The following is a 16,524-nucleotide window of genomic DNA, read 5'->3' on the forward strand; positions in this document are numbered from 1 at the left end:
TTTAGAATGATGCTAGCCTGAGGCTTAGCATAGTAGCTTTTACAATGTTGAGGTAAGTTCCTGTTATCCCTAGTTTTTCTAGTGTTTTGAACATGAAGGGGTGCTGTACACTGTCGAATGCTTTTTCTGCATCTATCGAGATGATAATATGGTTCTTATCTTTAAATCTATTGATGTGGTGAATGACATTTATTGATTTCCATATATTGAACCAGCCTTGCATCCCAGGGATGAATCCTAATTGATCATGGTGCACAATTTTTTGATATGTTTTTGTACCCAATTTGCCAGAATTTTATTGAGGATTTTTGGGCCTAGGTTCATTAGAGATAGTTGTCTGTAGTTTTCTTTCTTTGAAGTGTCTTTGTCTGGTTTCAGATTCAGGGTGATGTTGGCCTCATAGAATGAATTTGGAAGAGCTCCCTTTTTTTCTATTTCCTAAAATAGCTTGAAAAGTATTGGTATTTGTTCTTCTTTAAAGGGGAGATAGTAGAGGATAGGAAAGGTAGCAGAATACAACAGTTACTAATAGGGCATTATGTAAAAATGTAGATGTGTAACCGACGTGATTCTGCAATCTGTATTTGGGGTAAAATTGGGAGTTCAAAACCCACCTGAATCAAATGTATGAAATATGATATGTCAAGAGCTTTGTAATCTTTTGAACAACCAATAAAAAAAAAAGGAAAAAAAATAAATAAAGGTTTTGTACAACTCCGCTGTATACCCATCCGGTCCTGGGCTTTTCTTCGTTGGTAGTCTTTTGTTGGCTTCTTTTATTTCCTCCATTAATATTGGTCTGTTTAAGTTGTGTGTATCCTCCTTACTCAACTGGGGCAAATCATATGACTTAAGAAATTTATCGATGTCTTCACTATCTTCTATTTTATTGGAATTTAGCATTTCAAAATAATTTCTAATTATCTTCTGTATTTCTGTAGTGTCTGTTGTGATATTGCCTTTTTCATCCTGAATGTTAGGAATTTGACTTCTCTCTCTTCTTCTCTTTGCTAGCATGGCTAAGGGTCTGTCGATCTTATTTATTTTTTCAAAGAACCAACTTTTAGTTTTGTCAATTTTTTCAATAGTTTCTTTTGTTTCAATTTCGTTGATTTCAGCTCTGATTTTAATTATTTCTTGCCTTCTGCTACATTTGCTGTTGTTTTGTTCTTCTTTTTCTAGGGTTTTGAGATGAAGTGTGAGATCATTTATTTTTTTATTTTATTTTATTTTATTTATTTTATTTTTTTTTTTGAGGAATGAACTCCAGGCAATGAATTTCCCTCTTAAAACTGCTTTCATTGTGTCCCATCGATCCAATATGTTGTTTCTGTATTTTCATTTATCTCTAAGAGTTTTTTTGTTTTCTCTTTTATGTCTTTTGTAACCCATTGATTATTCAGTAACATATTGTTCATTTTCCAAGTGATGTAGGATTTTTCCTTCCTTCTTTTATCATTGATTTCCAGTTTCATTCCATTATGATCAGATAAGATGCATGGTATTATCTCCACACTTTTATAATTTCTAAGGTTTCCCTATGGCATAATATATGGTCTATTTTTGAGAAGGATCCATGTGCTGCTGAGAAAAAAGTATATACGTTTGATGATGGTTGATACATTCTATATATGTTGGTTAAGTCTAGGTTTTTAATTGTGTTATTGAGTTCTATAATTTCTTTATTCAACTTTTATTTTGGAAGATCTGTCCAATGGTGAGAGAGGTGTGTGGAAGTCACCCATAATTATTTTGTTGTCTATTTGAGTCTTGAACTTGCGGAGAGTATTCATTATCTGATATTCTGTCCTCCAGGTGATCAAGTCTGTTGGTGATGCTTTCTATTGAGTTTTTTATTTGGATTATTGTTTCCTTCATTAAAAGGATTTCTGATTGTCTTTTTCCCCACAATCTGTATTTCTTTCTTGAAGCCATCTTTTGCTACCCATATTTGCTGTATTATCTCATTGTTGGAGTGATCAATTTTTGCCTATAATTCCCAGATCATTTCAATTATGAACATTCTTAACTTTTTCTCTGATATTTTATCAATTTCACTGTGTATGGGATTTGTTGTTGTAGTATCTTGGTTTGTTTGGGGGCACTTTCCTCCCTTTTTTTTTCATGTTTTCTATGTGTCTTCCTTTCTTGCAGTGTGGATCTGAGATATTACAGTTTCCACTTTATAATCTTGTAGTATCCATGCAGATTATCTGTACCTCACCTTGATGCTGAACTTCCAGACCCTGCAGGTATCCCTCAATGTGTGCTACTGCATCTAAAGTTGGTGGCAGAAATAGCAGAAGTAACTTGAGGTAGCAGTGAAGGTGCCCCAAGGTGGATGCAATGTCTTTCAGAGATGGGGCTGAAATGGTGGGCTGTACAGTGGTTTTGGGATACCTTCTTCAAGATGCAGCTGCTTCTAGGCTCTGTCTGTTGTTGAAAGGTAGAGACCCCTGCGTGGGATAGACTATGCAATGTCTGCAGTTTCCCAAGATGGAAGTGGGTTAGGCTTGGGCTGGTGAAGGTGATGGACCCAGACCTACACTGGGCCTGGGCCCCACACAAGTGGGCAGAAGCAGATCTAGTTGCAGCCTGAGCTTTAGCAGGGGTCTGCTGTTTGGAGGAGGTGGTCCTGTGCTGGAACCTAAGTTCTGATGGTGTCTGCTTGTGGCAGGATGGAACCAGGCCTACCCTCCCAATTTTTTGACTTGTTTCTTTGTTTCAATTTTATTGATTTCAGCTCTGATTTTCATTATTTCTTGTCTTTTGCTGCTTTTTGCATTGATTTTTTATTTTTCTGGGGCTTTGAGATACAATGTTAGGAATTTATTCATTCACTTTCTTTTTTTTAAATCAATGATCTCAATATAAAGAACTTTTCTCTTATCATTTCATCAGAGTTTCCCAGAGATTTTCATGTCATATTGCTATTCTCATTTACTTCCTAGTATTTTTTCATTTCATCCCTGATTTCTTCTGCTTTCCATTTATCATTCAGTAGAGTATGATGTTATAGTAGCTTCTAGTTTTTTTAATCTTAGCATTGATTCCTAATTTCACTCCATTATAACCTGATAGAATGCATGGTACTCTCTCTATTTTGTTTTTATTCAGTAAGAGTTGCTTTTAGAAAGTATTCATATGCTGTTGAGAAGAAAGTTTATTCACTCACTGATGGATGAAATTTTCTATATGTCTGTTAAGTCTAAATTAATGATTGTATTAGTTAGTTCTATAGTTTCCTTGTTTATGTTTTATATGGAATATCTATCCAGTAGTGAGAGAGGTGTGTTAAAGTCACCCAGTATTACTGTGTTGTGGTCTATTTAATTCTTGAATTTGAGAAGGGTTTTTGATGTATGTAGATGTTCCATTGTTTGGGGCATAAATATTTATGATCGTTTTGTCTTGCTGATACTTCCCTTGAGAAGGATCAAATGTTCTTCTTTGTTACCTCATATAAACTGTGTCTTGAAGTTCGTATTATCTGATGTGAGGATAGAAGCCCCTGCTTGTTTACTCCATCCATGTGAATAATATGTTTATTCCCATTCTTTCACCTCCAGTTTGTGGATATCTTTGCATTAGAGGTAAGTCTGTTAGAGACAGCATATTGTTGGATCTTTCTTTTTAATCCAATCTGACAGGCAATGTCCGTTGACTGATGAGTTTAGACCATTAATGTTCAAAGTTATTATTGAGATATGATTTTGTTCCTCATCATTTTGGTTTATTTCTACTTTTTAATTTGAAATATTTTCTCCTTTGGTTTACTACTCCTTTTGTGTAGTTCTTCCCTTTGCTGTTTTTTTTTTTTCTTCCCATTTCATCTTCTTGGAGTGTTTTGAGAGCATATCTTGCAGGCATTCTAGTTGAGTATTCTTTTTAACTTTTCTTTCTCATAGAAGGTTTTTATTTCATCTTCAAATCTAAAGCTTAATATTGCTGGATGTAGAGTTCTTTGTTAGCATCCATTTTCTATTAGAGATTATATGTATTTTCCCAGGACCTCCTAGCTTTGAGGATCTGGATTGTAAAATCATTTGATTCAGATTGTTTTTCCACTACACATAATCTGATATTTCTCTCTCCCAGTCTTTAAAATTCTATCCTTATTCTGTATGTTAGGCATTTTTGTTGCAATGTGCCTTGATGTGGGTCTGTTGTAATTTTGTACATTTGGGGTCCCATAAATCTTTTGCATTTGATTTTCTCCATTTTATTCTCCAGTTTGGGAAATTTTCTGATATTATTCTACTGAAAAGATTGTGCATTTATTTGGTTTCTTCGCTTCTTCATCTATTCTGATAAATCTTAAATTTGATCTTTTCATGTTATCTCATAATTCTTGGAAATTTGGTTCATGGTTTCTTACCATACTTATTCATGTTCAACATTATTTTCAAGATTATATATTTTGTCTTCATTGCCTGAAGTTCTGTCACCCAAGTGGTCTAGTCTGTTGGGGTGATACTTACTATTGAATTTGAATTTGGTTTATTGATTCCTTCATTTTGCAGGATTCTTCTTGATTTCTTTTCAGGATCTCTATCTTTGTTGAAATGACCTCCTGTAATTTATCTCTGATTTCACTACTTACATCATCCTTTACATTGCATATCAATTTAATTGTGTACATTCTGAACTCCTCCTCTGACTTTTCTTCTACTGTGATGTCCATAGGTTCTATTATTGGATTATCTTTGTTTGTTTGGGGCACTTGTTTTTGTTGTTTTTTTTTATGTTGTTGTGAATCTGCCCATCCAACAATGTGGATCTGAGTCAGTATAGTTTCTATTCTGTTTACTTATAGTGTCCCTGAGGTTTCTAATTCCTCATGTTTAAGGGGAAGGCAAAGAATAACAGTACCCAATGTAAAGAATGTATAGCTTTAAATCAAATAGGTTCTATTAAGACATCTACAGTTTTGTCATATTAAACAGAAATGGTTTGATCAATTATTGTACGCAATAGAAACAGTAAGTTTGCAAAAGGATTTAAAAAAGGGTAGACAAAGAATAGTAGTGGTTCAGGTTGTGATGGTTATGAAGAGGTGAGAAGATAGAAGTAAAAAATTAGAGGAAGATTAAAGAAGGAATAAATAGAGGTTGGCTGTTAGCATGAGAAAAGAGAGAAAGAGAATCAGAAAAGTTTGAGGAAAATATACATAAGTAAATTTTTTAATACCCTAAAAGTAAACAGAAACAAATTAAAAATAAAAGAATACACAATGAAACTGTAATATAATATTCAGACATCTTGGGTCTTAAAAAATTGGTGCATGAAAAATACTTGGTTTTAAAAATGGTAGAAATATGAGGGAAAAGGGGAAAAAAGAAGATCTCAATGAAAAATTATACATCTATTTCAGTTGGAATTCAAAATTTTCTTAGCAGTCAAGTGGTGTTGTCTGGAATTTGATTCAAGCTCCACCCTCAGGATGGTTGGGGGTTGCAAGGGTGAGAGGGTAGTCATGGAGGAAGAACTCATGGAGACAGGGTGTAGGCTTAATTAAGTATTCTTCTGTCCATTCGGTGACTATTAGTCTGGAGATTTTAAGTCAGAGCACCTCCAAGTCCCAGCAATTCTGGTCCCTCGTGGAAGGCTGCACGCAGGAATCTCCGTCAGCTTTCACTCCTGGGGTCTGGGAACTTCTTCTCAGCCCACTGCTTTGCCTTTGCGCCCTATGATTCCTGTTCTCTGCTTCAGTCTCTTAACTTGGTCTCTACCAACTCTGCCATTTCAAATTCTGGTCCAGCACTTCTCTCCCAGCCATTCCTGCTAGCAGCCAGACTGGATGGTGGTGGGGAATGCAGGTGGGTTTCCAGGACCAGTATTCCCCTATGTAAACCTCTCCCCACACTTGATTTTCTCTGGGTCACTTAGGCCTACTCTCAGTCACACAATGTGGATTTTCCCAGCTCACTTTTTGACCAGACTCAGTTCTGCCAGTAATGAGCTCCTCCAGCTACTGACCCCTGGGAACTTGGGTACACTCAAAACTAAGCCACATCCCTAGTCCTATTTTGTATTTTATTTACAGACAGCATCTCACTGAGTACCTGGCCATTGCTGAGGCTGGCTTTTAACTTATGATCCTCTTGTCTCAGCCTCCCCAGCCACTGGGCTTACAGGCATTCAACACAGCACCTGGCTCCTCTCTAATTCTTGATCATTCACCCACCTTGTTGAAAAGATGCCTGTCTGCTTTTCTTGGTTCTTGGTGAAGCAACTCCTCCATTCTGCAATCTTCCAAAATCTTTCTTAAAATTCTTACAATAAATTATTTAATGACTTTTCATGGGTGGGGGGAACAAGGAGTGTGCTAGACACATGGCCAAACCAGCTTTTATATCAGACCCACTTTCACGATAATCCATTAACCCAGAATTTCTTGGTTTGAATGGTTTAAATTGGTTTGGATTATCTTGATTTTGTTCATTGGGTTGGAACCTAATGAACCTATTAAATGTCTCACCTGGTCCTATTTCTTAATATCTTACAATGAGAATTATATTCTCATTGTAAGACAAGCCTCAACCAAGAATATCAAAATGGCATATGAGAACTGCCAGTAAAGTGACATCCAGATTAATATTCTGATAATGAAAAAAATGCAGAGAGAAAATTTAAACAAGTGTGTGAGCCATGTGAGGATTTTCCGAGATGATAAAAAAAAAAGACATCTATGGCACGTATGGCAAGGAAGGCTTCAGTGATGTAGGAGGTGATGAAAGTCATTTTATAGTCCATTTAATAAGATTTCACTTCCCATTGGAAAATCTGGATGATGACTTCTGTCAGTATTATGGTGGAAGGGACCCATTTTCATGACACTCATCTGAAAATTACTTGAGGATTTTTGGAGAACCAATAGGGTGCCCTGGAAGGCAGATGCCAAGTTGTGGCTGGATTTTTCCTATTTCAGGGGATTAACATCATTTGGAGGTGATTTTCTTGATTTGATAAAGGTTTACTTCACTTGGCTCACTAGGTCAGGGGTGCCTCACTTCATTCTCTTCTGTGTCATTTGGAGTCATGGGATGGGAACTTCAAATCTATCAATGTCTGCTAAAATAACATATGTCAGGAAAATTCCCCCAAGGGAATTGTCATGTATCATCAAGAAAGAGTAGAAGTTAGAGATGAGGGCTGGAATCCTTAATGATCAATGGTAAGGAGTAGCTGCTGTGTTTGGATAACAAGTAATTCAATGCATGCATTTAATGGAAATGTGAAACTATCACAAGCACCACTTGAGAATTAATATGAACTTGTTCTTAAGACTTTATTACAGGGCAGTGGCCTGCTCGGAAACTGAGGTAATCTCAGAGACGCCCTGATTAGCATTTTCTCTAGGGGTCCTGTTATAGGAGCCTGCAAGCTGTGTGGTTCCCTTGATTTGACATTCTGCTGTCCACATCCTGAAATCCAAACAAAAGGCCTTTCATTTGTACTTTGCACTGGGCCTCATAGATGGCACAGCCAGTCCTGGAATTAGGTGCAGGGCAAACAACCCTAGCAAACCCTGCCCTCAGGAAGTTTCCCAACTACTGCAGGCAGATGGAGTTCTGCTCAATTTAATCTAGTCCAATAAATGCAACTCCTGCAAAATAATCAGTCACATGGGTGCTGGGATTTCTTTAACCTTGGCAAGGATTAGTGTGAATTATCCAGTGATAGGGAGAGGTACAGGATGTTGGAGGAAGGGGAAGAGTAGAAGGAAAAGATTTCTAGAGAGAGGTGGTGTGTAGTTTGGGTTTGGTATGCTCCCCAAGGCCCATGGGCTGAAGGTATAGTCACTAGCATATGACCTTGGGAGGTGGTAGAAACTTTGGAGGTGGGGCTTAGTGGGAGGAAGTTAAGTCATTGGGGGTGTGTCTTTGAAAGGAAATTCAGGATACAAGGCACTCCCTCATTTGGCTTCGATGCCACAATGAGTGAGTATCTTTGCTCTATCCCTTATTGTGGCCATGATGAAATGTCTTGCCATAAGCCCTCCAGCAAAAAAAAGATCAACTAAGCCTGAAATCTCTTAAACCATGAGATTTTTGGAGAACCAAAAGGGTGCCTTTTGGTTTACTATTTTATGTTGATCAACACAAGGATGGTGCCTCATGAGGTCACATGCTGGCAAGTTGTTCAGAAGACTAGGGACCCTGCCTTCCTCTTCCTACTGGTGTTCACCTAAATGCCTATCCTTATGAAACTGTAGAGGGACTTTGGGAACACTGAAAGAGCAAAACTCTCCATGCAGAGGAATTACAACTCTTAGTGAGATGAGAACCTGCTACAGAACAGTAGGGTGTTGGTTTGGTTATGCCTGATGAAGAAAAGGAAGGGTTGGTCAGCACAAAACGTTGGTATACATGGTAAGCAGTCTTCCACAATGTCTGTGGCCATGGTTGCCGCAGCCTCAGTGCCTTCCTCATTCACCTCGATGACACTCTTGTGCAGAAACTTGGACAGACACAGATCTGTGTCAGTTGACATTGCAGACAAATCTGCCTGGCCCTGTTGGAAGGCATCAACCATTCCCAAACACTGAAGCACAGTCTCCATGTAACGATCCCCCTGCAATTTAAATCTTGGAAGGAAATCTTCATCTTCACCATAGTACGCAAAATCTGGCTTGGTCCAGGCTATGAATTTCTCAAAAGTAAGGTTATTTTCAACCTGAAAGACAAGAATCACCAGTTTACATTCAGACTTCAGTGTGTATCTACAAACACACAGACATTTCCATGATCATTTTATGTTGAGTGTCCACACAGGATAGGAGTTCCTTCAGCTGCCATGAAAGTTATCAGGGCTCTGACTCATCCTCTACCCCATGTGCTATCCTATGAGTGACTTCCCTGCAGGGAGACTGTGGCTGCCCCTCCTTACCCATTCACTATTGAGTCATGTTTCCTTCTGAGAAGTGTCCATGCCCAGTGGATGGTGGTTTTCTGGTGGTATTTTTGGTTTGAATGAGGCTTAGTTTTGAAGACTAGGAACCACTGATGGAAAGAAAAAAATACTACTGGAAAAGGAAGAATTCTCAGTGTGAGCCACTCCTGGAGAGTGCTCCTGCTCACATGGGGTTTGACACTCTTTGTGGAAACTCCTCATCACAGTTAGGGAGATAGACAAAGGGAGAGCCCATGGGAGCTTCTTTGCTCACAGAGACCCCTTAGATCATCACAATTCACTGCCACTATTGAGAAGATGGTTGACTCTCTTGCTATGGGATCATATTGCAAGGAAGCAAGGAGGACAAGGATGGGCGATTTTGGCTGTTGGGTTGTAAATATGGTGAAAACTGGGCACAGGGTGTAACCAATTCTTCCCACAGAAATTCTGCATGCAAAAGAGTGAAACCCACTCCTACTCACTGAACTGAGGTCCACGTGCTCATCTGGGAGCAGAATGATCATGCTCAACTTGGTGCCAGCATAGGGCAGCTCCAGCACCTGTATCTGGGCCTCACTGATGTAGGCAGTGCTAAAATCGGCTTCCTAATGTATCATCTGCACTGGTCTTTCTTCTTCCTGAGAAGAAGGACCACACGAGCACAAAATTTAAAACAGTATGGAAGGGGCAAGAAAACTCTGAATCCTGCTGCTAAAATTAATAAGTAGTTTTCTAAAACATGCCTTAAAAAGAGAGGGGAGTAGTTTAATACATAGAAGCTTCTTTGTTGCATTAAATTGTATTTTCAGAGATTAGGGAGTTTTGGAAACTATTCTAATTAATCTGATTTAATTGAAATTATACCTCATAGTCAACTAAGGCCTTTGCCTCTCATGTTTAATGGTAGGAAGCTGCAGATGCTGAATCGATAATGAGAAGTTATTATTTACAAAACTTCAAATGAAAGCTTATTTTAGTTTTAAAAAAACAATTGATTGAAAATCTGGAGTGTGGCTCAGTGGTACAATTCTTGGTTAACATACACAAGCCCTACAGTTGATTCCCCACTGCGCAAAAACATAAAAACAAAACCAAATCCTTGATTCAATAAGAGTGTTATCACATTCCCTCTGTAAACCCTACCTCATGTTTGGTAAACATATATATAAACATATGTATATCACCTCTTTTTGCTTTCTATCTAAGCTACCTGTGTCTATAGGAAGATCTTTGTGTCCAGAATGAGTTTTAGCCAATACATGTATGAGACTTTATCAGAAACAGAGTGCTAATATGTTGAAACAATAATAGACAGTAAGTATTAAATATTCATATATTTTTTTCCAATGAGTTTAAAATTCATTAAGAGAGATTATGAGTTTGAAATTATTATTATCCATTTAAGCCTTTACAAAGTTAACCTTTTCTATTCAAATTCTTCATTAGACTATTATGATTTTTTTAAAAAAGTTTCTCCTACCTGGTTTATTTTGAAAGGCATTTCTTTTCTGAATGTTTTGTCAAACTGTTCCTTTGAAGTAGCTGGCATTGACAAATACCAGCTGGGCCTGCTTATCAATTGAAACAGTTGGAAGCAACTCTTGAATTTGAACTTTAAAGACAAGCAGAGACTGTATCCGTTGTTTTTCTGAACCTGTGGTGAATAAGCATGACATGATGTCTTGGAAATCCAAACATTCTGGTTTCAAATATGCTGAGTTTGGATGGTTAAGTATAAAAGTTAAAAACTCCATTTATGGGTTTGTATTTATGACAACAACCACTGCAAGTTACACCAAGCTGAAGATGGTGAAAGACTTCTACATCACTGGAGGAAAGCAGGTTGACATAAAGCAGAAACTTCACACCAGGATGGAGTAGAAGACAAGCCGTAAAGGAGAGAGGGGCTGGGTAGGAGCTGACATTACCTGGTGTGGGTAAGAGCAGTGTCAGGTCTAAGGCCCTGTGGTCAGGTCCAGTTCTAACATTGTACAGCTACACAGCAAAATTTCAGCAGCATATAATATTGAATAGCTCCAGATCAGGAGCATAGGAAGAATTTTTGGAAAGTACTAGAAGAGATATTATGATTGCATCCTCCTGGCACCTGGTATCCCTGGAAGAAATAATGATTTGGGTAGGTGAAGTACGTCCCTTTTAACCTGGATAACAAGTGGTAAATTCCCCCAAAAATAAATAAATAAAGAGCATCCCTAGAAATTTTCTGCCTCAAGAGGATAACAAGGAATAAAATTTTCAAGAAGAAATAGTGGAAAGGACTACCTCTATTTTTTATGGTCCCATTTATTAGCAGAAATAGGGATATTCTGAGTGGTGCAGAAGTATCTGAATGGTTTAAACATCAAACCATCATTGATCATGGGGACCAAGCTTAGAACTTGTCACACTCTGAAAGATCAATGCGTAAGTTTTAGCCCCACATGGATGGTATTTTCAGTGTGTGGAATGGATCAGCCCTGAGAAAGGCTCTGTAGCTGACTAATCATGTCTAGGCTTCTCAAATTTGAATGAAGGGTGCTTAAGTGAGAGGAAAGAAGCAGTAGAAGTCAGGTTCACATGTAAAAGTTGGAGGAATGCAGTCCAAACTGACACCACGAACAAATGGAACTCCTTGCCAAGGGCATGACTTGGAGAATATCTGGCCATTGATCTTCTCCCAGAGGTGCCAGTCACCTGCCATGTAAACATTACAGACAAGTGACAATATGTTCTGTTCTTGTGTAAAATAGTAACCAGGAAATCTGGCCTATGAGTTTCTTTAACATTTGTATCAGCCACTCTGTTCCCAGGAGAACAGATACTATTAGTCCTTTGGTTGTGAAAACATAAGGATTGATCAGACCTTCTGTGAGCCCATTAAGGTTCACACACCATGATGCTCAGCCAGGCAACCCTGTTCTGACCTCCTGCAACACCACTGACATTAGCAGTGACAAGGAGGGGGAGAGTAGGGGAAGGGAGGACAGAGCTGTGGTGGGAGGAGAAGGGAATGACCCATAATTATGACCTTTTGTCTCTTTTGAGACCCATGTGTTTCTATGCTTCCTGGACTTCTCTGTAGTTTTGGCAAAGGACAGAAGCTCCAGTTCTGCATGATATCACTGAAGATAGGACTACTTAAATGTCTTTGGAGAGAGAGAAGTGTTCAGTGAAGCCATGTTGCTAAATGAAATTGCCAGTGAGCTTCAAAACAGTCTGCGTGCTAGCTTTAGGCTTTTCTTAAAATTAAAAACATGATCAAATTTTAATCTATTAGATGTTGAAATATCTATATTTGTAAAGAGATGTCCTGAGCCCTGAATAATCAGAGAAAATAAATGACATTTTAGGTATTGTCAATTATGAAATAATACAAGGTATGAGTATATAATTGGGGTCTTTATAAAAAATAGTTTACTGTAAGTTTCTCAATTTCTATAGGGTTTTTTTCATTTTTTGCTTGTTTTTGCAGTTCTGGGGATTGAACCCAGGGCCTTGAGCAGGCTAGGCAAATACTGTACCACTGAGCTGTGTCCCAAGGCATGTTTTTCATTTTGTCTTTGAGACAATGGTGTCAATAGGTTGCCCAAGCTGGCCTCTAACTCTCCATTTTCCCATCTCAGCCTTCCAAGTGTGCCATCCTGCCTGGTCTCTAGGGTCTCTCTTCTGGGTTTTATATCACCAGGTATTTTAAATATAACTTTTATTGTTCTGCTGAATCAACTTTCTGAAAGGAAATCACAGGTATTCTTTCCAAACATCCTGTTGGATATTGTAAGCAAGTACTTTGAGCCAGGCTTGTTCACTTGGGTGAGAAGCATCTGGAAGCCCTTATGGATGTCTTCCTCTGTGTTTAAACACATCACCTATGAAGGAAAGCAATAAAACCCTCTCAGTTTTGATCTTGGCCTCACCAAGAATTTCAAGCAATATTCTCCTCAAATGTGAATGAATTTTTTTCTTTGAGAGGAAGTTGATTCTAATTGAGAAGTTACACTGGTGGGATAGGTGGAGAGAGGGGTCAGAAAGCTGTGAGTAAAAGCTATGGCTCTTACACCTGAAGTGAGCTCTCTGCATAGTTTATAGATGAGCAATAGAAATAAATAAAATGGGAAAGAGAGGTTCAGAAAAGGGACTATTCTTTAGTCCTCCATTTCACAAACAGTATAAATGTATCAGAAATTGAGAAAAAATGTTCCATTAAAATTTATCTTTTAAAAAATATGCAGTTACAACACTAAAAATTCAAGAAAAAAATGGACAGGAATGTAATTATAATGATAATCTTCAAAGGAAATAAAAATATAAAATGAGCAATATGATTAGTAGGAAAAAATTATTTCTTAAAAGTATACTACAGAGATTATATATATATATATAAATGGTACTATATATTTTTAAAAATGTGTCATGAATGGGGCCACAAGAAGTGTTTGAATTGACTGTGAAATATACAAATCACACAGTTTACATTCAACAGCCTCAGTGTAGGAAATGAAAAGTCAACAACACTAAAAATAAAATACCAATAACATGGAAATTAACCTACTAACTAATTATTAAAAAGAATTACTAAAGAAATAACTCCCCTATGGCAAAGGACAGCAGCTCCAGTTCTGCATAATATCACTGTGTAACAACCAAATAATTAACATGTTGACTACCCTTAAAAAGTTAAACTCTAAGAATGTTTCTTCAGTTACAAAGAATTATTCTAAAAACTTAGTTAACATAATATTTAAATATTGACATACGATTTAGAAAATAATCAAAACGAATGTTATATTACAGGACCAAATAATGAGACCAAAAGAAAGTTAAAATAGCATTAATTATTTTAATATTACAATGGAAATAATGATATAACAAAACACCCAACTCATGATGTTAGAAAAGGTAAAGAAAATTTTCCAAGGAATTTAGGGTAAAACATAAAATGTTCAGTGAGTCCAAGAACTTAATTTGTTGATTTCTTTGAATTTGACTCAAAGAAAGCACACACATCTATACAAAATGGACTACATTAGAAATCTTAAGAAAAAAATTTAAATGTGCTCAGAAGGAAAGTTATAAAACAAAAAGAGATTACCCAGCAACACACCCCCTACACACACACACACAAAATCTCATTGGAGGAGAACCCTCACCCTTCTTCCTCCTGCACCCTCCTCCCTGAAATGGTCCAGGCTCACCCCTCCTTCCTCAACAGTTGTGGAAACAATCAAGGAGGGGATAGAAGTCAAGCCTTGCAGACCAGTCCCTCCTCCTGGGTGACAGGTGAGCTTACCTGAGCCATCTGCACCTTGGTGTTCCCCTTTACCCCCAGGAGGACCATGGCCAGGGCAGAGAAGATGCTCAGGGGAGGAAAAAAAAACCACAATGACACGTTTTGTGAAGATTTGTCTTGACACAGCATCTTCAAAACCTGGATGGCAAAGGTGCCACTGGCCAGAAACAGAATCCATGATGCAGGGTCTGAGGGCAAATAAGAAAGACAAACAGAATGAAATGGGGCTGAGTGGTGTCTCTGTTGTGTTTTTATTTGTCTTACAAACTGAGAAACTATATTAGTGCCTTCAAAAACCATGGGAGTAGATTCTGCATGTGAGGAATGGAATGGTCCCTGTAGAACAGCACACTGGCAAGGCAAGGAAGAGCAGAAAGGCATGCAGAAAGAACAGAAGATGACAGGTCAAAGAAACAGCATGGAGGTGGTAGGTGAAGCCAGAGGAGGTGGACTGAAAACACCAGTGGGCAGCTCAATGCAGTGAGACCGTCTCTCACCAGTGCCTGATCTTGGACCCTGGGAAATCTTCTTGACTCCTTCTTATTTCTCCCAAGGCCCCCCAAATATATTGTCTAGACCTGCCTTTAGACCCCTCCCAAATTTTTCTACCCCTCTCCACTTCTCCAGGTCCTGTGACCCTGTGCCTAGTCCAAACCACCTGGCTCTTCTCCAGAGTCTCTGACCTCCCTGCTGCTGTGCTCTCCATTGTAATCAGTCCTTGCTCACTAAGATGCAAATTAAGTTGGCTGGGGAGCCTCATGGGCTTCTCCATCAGGACCCCAGATGGTCAGACACATAGCATCCTGAGAGGGAAGTACTATTTTGATCCTATGACCCCTCCCTTAAATCTCTAGTAGCCTTGGGGATAAGCTCCAAAATGCCTTTTCTAAATGGCTTCCCATCTGCCTGATCCCATTTTTGTTCCAGCCTCCCAGCTCTCACAGCCTCCATCTCTACCCTCCCTGACGCCCCAATCACCTCTGAGCCTTGTCAAACACTCTTATCCAATTATAAAGACTCCCTACTGTCACTAGGCTCCAATCACTCACTCTTCCCTCCAAAGCTTTCCACTCGGAGGCTTCTGATGTCCTATTATGGAGTCCCACCTCCCCCAACCCTGATTCATAACTCCTTATTGTAATTCCTTCTCTCATCTTTGTTGAACCCACAAGACTGCCTGTTCTCTGAAGGTGAGGTGCCTGGCATCCTTATTCTAAACACTGGAATCATGCTCAGGAAAAATGAGAGCTCCATCAATTCAGGGCACATTAGGGAAAAGCCTTAGATTAATAATGAGTGCTGGGATTTTGAACTAGATACTTGGGATTTTAAAAACACAGAGAAGAGGTAAGGCTGAAGTCATGCTGTGACTCTCTGAGGAGAGAGGAGTGGTAAGAAAATAGGGCCAATAGTTGGGAGTGGTGTTGGAGCATGAACACTCACCAGGGTGAAGGCCAGGGCCAGCAGGGGCAGGCAAGAGGTAAGCAGAGAAGCCAGGAGTCTGTTCAGTGTCTTTGTCTTGTTGGAATCACACTGCCCTTCTCTGAGATCAGCCCTGAGCAAGGTCCAGCTGCACCACTGACAGATGTGATTGCCAAAGAAGCTATTTCTTTAAACACAATGTGGCACCAATTTCTGGGGTTCTCTTTTTTTTTTTTTTTGTCTTTTCAGTTTCTGGTTCCAGTGGCAGCCTGGGATTTGCAAAACTTTCCTCTCTTGGTGCCCTGACACTCCTGGGCCTGGTCATAGAAGCACTCACCTGCCACCTTCCACAGAGCCCATAACTCAGTTCTCATTACTGTTAGCCTGGATTCTGACCTCTGAATCACAGGAATAGGAGCCTGCAGCTGTGCCTCTCTGAGGTCCACTCTGGGGTCTCTGCACTCCCAGAGAACTTTTATGGGCCATGTTTGGCTGTGGGATTTCCAGTCTGCAGGGCACTGCCCCAGGGAGGACATTCAGTGTGACTTGGGTCAAGGTCAGGAAAGGGTCTCCTCTCTACCCAGGGATGGGTCATCTGCTCACTCCACTTTTTCATCTCTTCCAATGAGCAGTATACACTGGAACACCATGCCAGATTCAGGGTTGGCCACTCTAGTTGGGCACCACATGCTGTGTATAAAGATTTGGAAACTGAAAAGTGCTCTGAAACTGACAACCAAAGGAAAATGGCAAGGCCCCTTGAGGCATTGGCTGGGAAAACACAATGGGGGCTGGGGCAGGGCATAGAAGTTAGAACTCTGGGCTTTCCTACTTCTAGAAAGTAAAGGCAGAATGACAGGCTGGGATTTTAGGGGAGGAAAGTATTGTAAGTCTGTATTCTGAATCCCTGCCTCACA

General features: G+C 39.1%; 1 pseudogene; it reads right to left on the reverse strand.

The window, feature by feature from the left end:
• Positions 1 to 8,274: 8,274 nt before the first annotated feature.
• On the reverse strand, positions 8,275 to 16,093 carry LOC124098530 (serpin B9-like; annotated as a pseudogene).
• Positions 16,094 to 16,524: the final 431 nt, after the last annotated feature.

This window comes from Marmota monax, unplaced genomic scaffold, assembly GCF_021218885.2.
Source record: "Marmota monax isolate L192 unplaced genomic scaffold, Marmota_monax_Labrador192_F-V1.1 WCK01_AAM20220418_F8-fsc00029, whole genome shotgun sequence".
NCBI lineage: Eukaryota > Metazoa > Chordata > Mammalia > Rodentia > Sciuridae > Marmota > Marmota monax.